Source organism: Apteryx mantelli, chromosome 10 (assembly GCF_036417845.1).
Source record: "Apteryx mantelli isolate bAptMan1 chromosome 10, bAptMan1.hap1, whole genome shotgun sequence".
In the NCBI taxonomy this organism is placed as follows: domain Eukaryota; kingdom Metazoa; phylum Chordata; class Aves; order Apterygiformes; family Apterygidae; genus Apteryx; species Apteryx mantelli.
Window position 1 is genome coordinate 8,724,896 of NC_089987.1, and position 8,121 is coordinate 8,733,016.

The 8,121-nt window shown below is 36.7% G+C and overlaps 1 long non-coding RNA gene across 1 annotated transcript; it reads left to right on the forward strand.

Annotated features, from left to right (window-relative positions):
- The first annotated feature begins 2,166 nt into the window (after positions 1–2,166).
- LOC136992886 (uncharacterized) lies at positions 2,167–5,118 on the forward strand. Its single transcript, XR_010885324.1, has 2 exons — positions 2,167–2,466; positions 4,769–5,118. It is a non-coding gene; the product is annotated as an uncharacterized lncRNA (long non-coding RNA).
- Positions 5,119–8,121: the final 3,003 nt, after the last annotated feature.

The window sequence follows — 8,121 nt, forward strand, 5'->3', positions numbered from 1 at the left end:
CATAGCATTCTCAGCAAGATGCTTCCTCAATAGTGAATACTTTGATTGACAACAGATTAAATTACTGCTGAGCCATTCATTATTTACGGCTCAACACCTGTTGGGTGTCAAATTTACCTTTTCACATCTCTGCCATGCAAGGTATTTGCTCCCACTCCATTAACATCCTGTGTTTTACACCAGTGAGGACATTTCAACATACAAACGAATAAAACTGATGCCTTTTCAAATATAATACTCAGGATTTTTTCCAAATTTCTATTTAATAATTTCACAGACTATTTCTTTCCTCCAGAATGGATTTGAAGAAAGTATTTTACAAGAGAAGCAATGCAAACCTTGGTGTTTTTCTTTTTTTTTTTTTTAAATGCCTGCATTTTGACAGGATAAAACAAAGATTTTGTACTGTCTAACAAAGTGTCTATAGACGCTGCTGTTTCTTTTAACAAAAGTGGCAAGCGATAACGGACGTAACACATAAATGGCATGAAACTGTCAGGAACGAGGCCCTTAAGCACTATGAATAATACACAAAAAGGGGCTCAGGAAATCTACACAATCAAATGTAGCATATAATTAAACAGAAAAAGTATAATCATCACCTGAATTTGCTCTTTTATTAAGGAAAATCATTATACTGTTGCAGTAGTACATAGTTAAAAACCACTGAGACTTTCAGAGCATCACAATGTATTTGTACAGGCAAGAAGTGTTCAAATGTTTTAATAAGGTGCTGTGCAGTAATAACTTCAGTGAGTTCCCAAATCACAGAATTAATTTACAGTCCTTTTATAAAACTAAATGGATTTAATAAAGTATGATCATAAATTAACACTAACAATTGATGTAAATTGCACTGTTTGTGAGATTTACTTCAGTTATGTTACCAACTTCTAATGCATTACAGGCTGTAGGACAATCTGTTTAGTATGGGGAACAGATTCTAAGGCAGGAAGGTGACCTGTTTGCAGAAATCTCCTAAATCCCAGGACAATTATTACAGAAACACTTATATATAATTTTGACAAAGGCAATGGAACACAGCATTGTAGCAATGTGCTTTCTTAAGAGATCTTTTAATTAAAAAAAAGTAAGGGAAAAGGTAAGTGAAAAATAAACAGTGTCTAAACAAGCATGATTATCAGAGCTTAACCTACATAAAAGTGGCAGAAGATGCTTGCAGTATTAAATAAGATCTCAAGAGTTCAGCTGGCCAAAAGAGGTCTCAGTCTTTTATGAAGTACAGATCTGGATGACTGTTTAGAGTCCATCCATGCTCCTAAAAGCATTCAGCTCATATTGACAATGCTCAGAGACTTAATAAAATATTCTAAATCTCATCTGAGTAGACAAAAGACCATGCAGATCCAGAAAGAGCATTAGGCAACAAAAGTAAGATTTCAGTGGAAGTTATGCACTTGAATCCACAAGAGCAATGCTCAAAATTCTTGCCTACTCCCTACGAACACATGCATTTTCACCAGTAATACTGCAAGTGGTATAAATATGCTTCAAGAGAAACAGAAGAATTTCAGTCTTATCAGAGCCGAGCAGGTTGGTGCTATCTCAGGCAGACTCCCTGCAGAATCTTCCTATTAGATGTTCTCCCACTACATTGCCCAAGAGAAACTTTTGAGAAAGTGTGACTCAGCACAAAACACAGCACCAGATGCTACCTTCCTTCAAAACAAAGCCGGGAGGGGGAAGAGGCAGTGTTCCAAATTCATCAATGAACTCGTGAGACCAGAGCACGGCAAAGCTAGAATAAATCTGCCCTTCTATTTGGTCTCCTCCTCTGCAGCACATCTTCACCACTAAACCAGAGGAACAGGTTCACTCTCTCCTCCCGGCCCAGTCAATGTGTCCTATATCCTTCCTCTGGCCCAGCTATATGGGACACCTGAACACATTAACAGTACACCTGCTCTGTGCAGGTCATGTTCTGCTCCCTATTTTATCTCCCTACTCCTCACTCTCTCCCCTGCTCCTAGTCACAATATTCACTGGGACAGGCTGGAGCCTGCTGATCCATTGCTGAAATAAATCAACATGCCAAACCAGAATAACTCTTCTTTGGAGGAGGAGGGGATTGGGTTCATCTTCTGCTGGATCAGTTAGTTAAATCAGCTCAGAAAGTGGTCAGCAAGGCATGAGACACCAGAGTAGCAGAAGGGACTGCGCAGCTGGAAGCAGAACTGCTGCTTTCCAAAAGCAGTAGCAAGCTGTAAGATCAGCTTACTATCTCCACTGCACAACAGCCTATAATGTGGCAGAGAAAAATTATCCCCACACTATGAAAGAGATACACTACTTTCTCTTTCAGAAGATAGTGTTAAGGAAAAGAGAGCACAGCTGTTTTTAAAGAAAATGTTACAGAGCTATCACAAACAGGGTTCCTGGGATGTGAATATCAGTGTGGAGATAGGTGCTTTCTGCCCCCAAAACAAGAAGAACCACCTCAGAGAGGTATGATTTAAACCTTCACTCTTGCATTGCATAAATTACTGAAAAAGAATATTTTCATATTTCTGTTAATGATGATACCAAGTTTCTTATTCATCTCAGTACCCTGTGGACATTCTAGTTTCAAACTCAACTAATCAATTTAGCACTTATGAGTAATGCTGGCTATACTTATGATGTGTGGATTGTTAAAAACAAAATCAGATGAAAAGATATAAAAAAAGAACAATAGTTAGTTTTGTTGCCTGTTTTTCTGTGAGGAAACAATATATCAAGGAAGATCAAACCCAGTTTTCTCTTTAAATTTTTTCCAGATATTCTCTAAAAATACAGTTCAGGCATATTTTCAAATAGAATGAAATAGGAAATAATATTGTTAATGAAAACGTCTAAACAGCCTAAGGTATCTGACCTTTCACAAAGCTCACTAAAAATAGCTTCCAATGCTGAGAATTACACTCTGCAACTGCAACAGATTGATAAGGAACAATGGCAATGAGAAGGGAGGAAAACAGGTTCTGAAACACTATCCAGCATTTCAGATGCTGCAACGGAAAACATTCCGGTTAATACACTGTGAATAGTAAGGTTATGTGGTTGAATTCAGTCATGTGATAAACCACTGAAAAGGATATCAGAAATTCACCAGGATAAACAAGGAGAAAAAATGACTTACTACTCTAAGAGCAAGTTTTATTTGTTTTGAAATAATCTGTTTCTTTTTTATAATTTCCTAAATAACTTGTGACTCTGTGTTATGTCACTTTTAGCAGTATCTTAAGTAACACAACGCTCAGCCTAACAAGAGACAAGTCGATTTGGCAAGGAAAAATACAATAAAAAAAACAGAAGATATAGTGAAATAATGGAAGAAGAGTTGCACTCTCAAAACACAAGATTCTGTATTTCTATGAAGCAATCTTTCCCATAGCAAAAACATCTTCAGGAAAAATTTATCTCCACTGCTTGGGGGAAAAAAAATTCATAATTCCAGATCAAGTTGAGTACAGGGGTGTGTTTTATTTGCTGAAGGCAATTATTTTCTCTTGATTGAGTATAAAAACAATGGGAAAAGCATATTAAAAACACAGGCAAAACAGAACAGATAGCTCGGTTAAGTTCTTCTCCACGACCTGAGTATTCATAAAATTGCCAAAAAAATTAATATATAAAAATGAAATAACTGGGACCTTTTTTAATATTCACCTAGCCACCAAAGTCTTCTTGTTCTAGAATGTATTAGACATTGACAGAACTCAGAGTTTAGTAATCAAAACACGAAATCTATTTAATATTCTATATACTTTCACACATATACTTTGGGATGCATGATTTTTAGCTCCATAATCCCAAAATGCAGTTGCAGTCTCTTTGCTTACCAAGATCAGCATCTTAGACATGCAGTAGTGTCTATATACTAACCTCTAGTGAGAATCAACACTAGTACGACTCCTCAGACCCCCCCTAAGTATTGGTAAGTGTGTTAAAGCTAGAATTTTTCCTTTATACATTTACAAATGGCTATAAACGACTTCAGTCCCCACAGATCTGCCATAATTCATGCAGGGGATTATTATCTGAACACAGACCTTGTCACATTGCTTTTGGGACGGCAGGGGGGAAGGTTACTACTTTCAACTGCTTCATCTGAAATATTTCATAATTAACTCTATGCTACAATATAAACATAATCATGTTATTAATATTTAATTATAAACACTATGTAATATAAATGGTAAAAATGAATTATTGAATTATTATAGGATAATTAAATATTTATTATTGAAACAGATGAGTGACCATTTGTGACCATGATCTGCTGCGAATATCTGTCCATAGCAATATATTGTGAACCACAGTCAATCTGTTTCCTGTCTTCTACACTCAGATTATTATGTAAAGCTATATAATTTTTTTAGTAAGAATAGCTGTGTGTTTTTACTCAGATACATTGTCCCACATCAGTAAATATATAATTATCAATACAAAATTATACTATTCACTCAGTAAGAGTAATTGAGTTACTTTTATAACCGTTGGTTAAGAATGGTATAATGTATAAATATTTTATTTTCCCCATGTGAATTTGTAAAAATAGATGTAAACTAGACACGTTAAATTTCCAAGGCATTCAAGGGAATCAGATCAGAATTCCATGGTCAGGTAATATCTCAACTGAAAAACCTTGGGTTCAGCCTAACTCACTTTTTATAGTACAAGTATACATTGAAAAACAGTGCAGAAGAGATACTTGTAGCTGCATTTACGAACTTGGAAATTACACAATTACCTCTCTCTCCCTTAGCCACAGATACCAGCCTTAGGTACAAACATTTCCACACTTCTTCAAACCTACAGATCTGAGCTCAAAGATCAACAGCGCTGGAACGCTCTGCACCACACACTGGGAATGAACATTAAAGTTCTTACAAGGAAGTTTTTGCCCAGAAGCTACTTTTTTTGGAAACTGAGACAAAAGCAGACATGGAGAAAGCAAGTACGATGCTGCACTGAAAGACAACTACCCTCAAAACTTTTGCTTTATGACGACCTAAGTGAAACGGATGATCCCAAGAGCACGACATCCAAATGGTAACCATTAACAGTAGCCTCACTCTAAATACAGTAGGAAAATAAAAGTGGTCCAGAAAATAAGCATACTCAACTCACACAGTGTGTAAACATACCATAGATTTAATACATGATTGAAAGGTTAAAGGTAAAAGCGTCTTCCCCGACTCCCATACACCTGGGAGCTTATTCTGTGTCAGAAGATGCCTGTTTCTTTTCTGCAACCACAGCTAGCACTAGTGGTGACACAGAAAAGATAGGGCCCCATGTCACTAGTCTGCTTTATTCTTTGCCCACATGTGACAAATACAGATATTTCCAGTAAATTCCTATTATTAAGGTCACCATTAGATGCAGAAGCCCCATGCAAACATTTGCTTTGCAAAATTTTTTTTGGGGGGGAGGGAAAATGAAGGAATGAAAATGAACGAATAAAAAAAAAAGCTGTTTTTTTTTTTTATCAGCCCAATCTAATTAACTTTGAAAATTCTAGAAAACAACCAAAGTAGCTGTGTTTTCATGTCTACAGAATGACAAAAAGCTAACTCTCTTAGAGAACTTATTTTCCAAATCATAAATTTTTGCATTCTGCGAAATATTTGACTGTGAGCAGTGTAAATGAGCACAAGCAAAATCCACGGAAAGGGGGGGGGGGGAAATCACACTTGGGAAAGGTGAACTTCTTCAAAGAACTCTCCACAGCAGATTACTGCCAATGGGATGTAGAGCAACCTCTTAGGAAGATCAGTTACTAAGTGAAAATTTCAAGGAACTAATTACTGGAAAAAAAATACAGTACGCAGTGCTGAAGAGGTCTGAAGTTCTTGATATACTTGGCCTGTTTATTACTTAAATGGACAAACTAGATTAGAAAATTCAAGCCAATAAGGAGGACAAAGAGGTGAAAAAGCAAGCATGAAATATAAGAAAACAATATAAATCAGGAAAGGAAAATCAAGTCTGGGCTAACTGTAAACACTATCAAAGGAAGCAAAGGATTTGACTGTGCTAGAAGGGCTCCTCTACACAGGGATAGTTGGAAAAAGTTCATGTGAATGAAATTCTGAACTGAATTACTTCAACCACTGTACACTAAGCCTTTCTATGGAGAACCTTAGAAAGAAACAATGTATCATTAGCTTAGTTGAGTTTTAAGTATTGCTAGACAGCAGTAAGTTAAGACAACTAACCCTTCTGTTATAAATTCAAACCTTCTCATTAACACAATCAGTAAAAGATAACAACCCCAATAAAATGCATAAAGTAACAGGTTGCAAAAATATGTTTGAAATAACTTCAATGTCAAAAGGAACTAAAACTTTCCTGGCACAATCTCTGTTTAATCATTTCAAAAATGAGTTAAGCTAAGAAAGAAATTCCTGATGCAGAGTAAGGAAAATTTAAAAACTTTGCAATCTGAAAGACAACTAATAGACAATGGTGTTTGATAAATGTTCCCTGGAAACAGGGGGGGGAAAACCCTGCCATGCTTATACTGCTTTAGAAATAAAAAGAAAAAAAAAATCATCTGCCCTTTATGATCTGTGATACAGAGAGAAAGGTTGTAAGAAGGGAAGATTTCTATTTGAGTCATGCTGAACATCTATAGCTCAATTTGAAGTTACTGGGAACTTCTGAGTGCCACCAAAAACCAGTCCCCTCTTTTTGCAAGCAACCCATGTATCGCATTTTGTCAGAAGTGTGTAATTCTCAGCTAGAAACCTTGAAACTCTTTTGTAAGAGTTTTAATACTGTTACACTATCTGTAGGGAAATGTCAGCAAACAGAAAAGAAAATAATGTCTGTACATTTACTACTATCCCCTGTAGCACAAAATCAATCACAAAGTCCAATACCTGTAGTCTTTTTACTGTTCATTATATATACACCTGGATGATGGCCCCAAACTATCAGTAAATTGTTTTTAAAAAAAATCTATTAACCCCATTCTTGTTCCCACAAATGCAATACATGCCCAGAGAGAAGGTAAACATAGGGCCCTATGAGGAAGAACTGCAAAAAGTTTCTGGCTATTTCCATTATTAACAAGATCACTTTCTTTGATGCTTCAAAGAAAACAGTGTATAATATGCTCCAAGGCTAGCAGCAAGAGGCAGTATAATTCTTCAGACAAATTGACAAAGTTAGAAAAAGCGGACAAGTTATCAGCTGCAAAAAGCCCTTCTTTGGGTCTGAAAAAGAAACTTTCCTTCATATGCCATTTGTAACAGCTTTAATGCTCTCTCTATAAAAAACATATCCAATTATTTGGATCTAAAAGACTCCATTTAAAAGATTCTGGTACTGAAAAGAAAAAAATGCAAGGACAGTGCTGTCCCAACAGCAGCACTGAATGATGGACTGTCTCATTCATAAATGATCTCTTGAGAGATCTTGGAGGGGGGGAGGGAGCAGCAAAGGTTATATATGAAAGCTCTTCGTAGACTACATGAAGATAGGGAAATAGGCATCTGAAAACAAGTAGCACCACTGTCATCACAGAGCAGTTGGGGTTGGAAGGGACCCCTGGAGATCATATGGTTCAAATCCCCTGCTCAAGCAGGGGCAGCTACAGCACCTTGTCTAGAACTGTGTCCAGTTGGGTTTTGAGTATCTCCAAGGCTGGAGACTCCACAGCCTCTCTGGGCAACCTTTTCCAGTGCTCAACTATTGTTAAAACAGTTAAAATTGGTAGACACATTTAACACGCGCTAAATTTCAGAGAGGTTTTTTTCTGTTATGTTGATTGTGTTTAACTGGGAGAAGGTATAAGGACGTGTCTTTGCATGGTGTGGGATTTCATAAAGAGCAAGTGCTAACAGTTAGATAGTACAATCCTGATGATGGTACACTGTCATGGCCTGTCTCTACTCATACTGAGGCCCTCCGAGCAGTGTATTTAAATATTTGGCTAACTATAAGCTCATGTTGCCTGTTTGACTTGAGCACCGTTACTCATTTATCCAGATACACTCACTTGGTGAAGCACCAATAGGGCACTAAGCATCTTTTACTTATAACAGCATAAACTCTTACAGAAATCCTGCTTTGCATCAGCATGAGACTGGAATGCAGAATTTAACACCT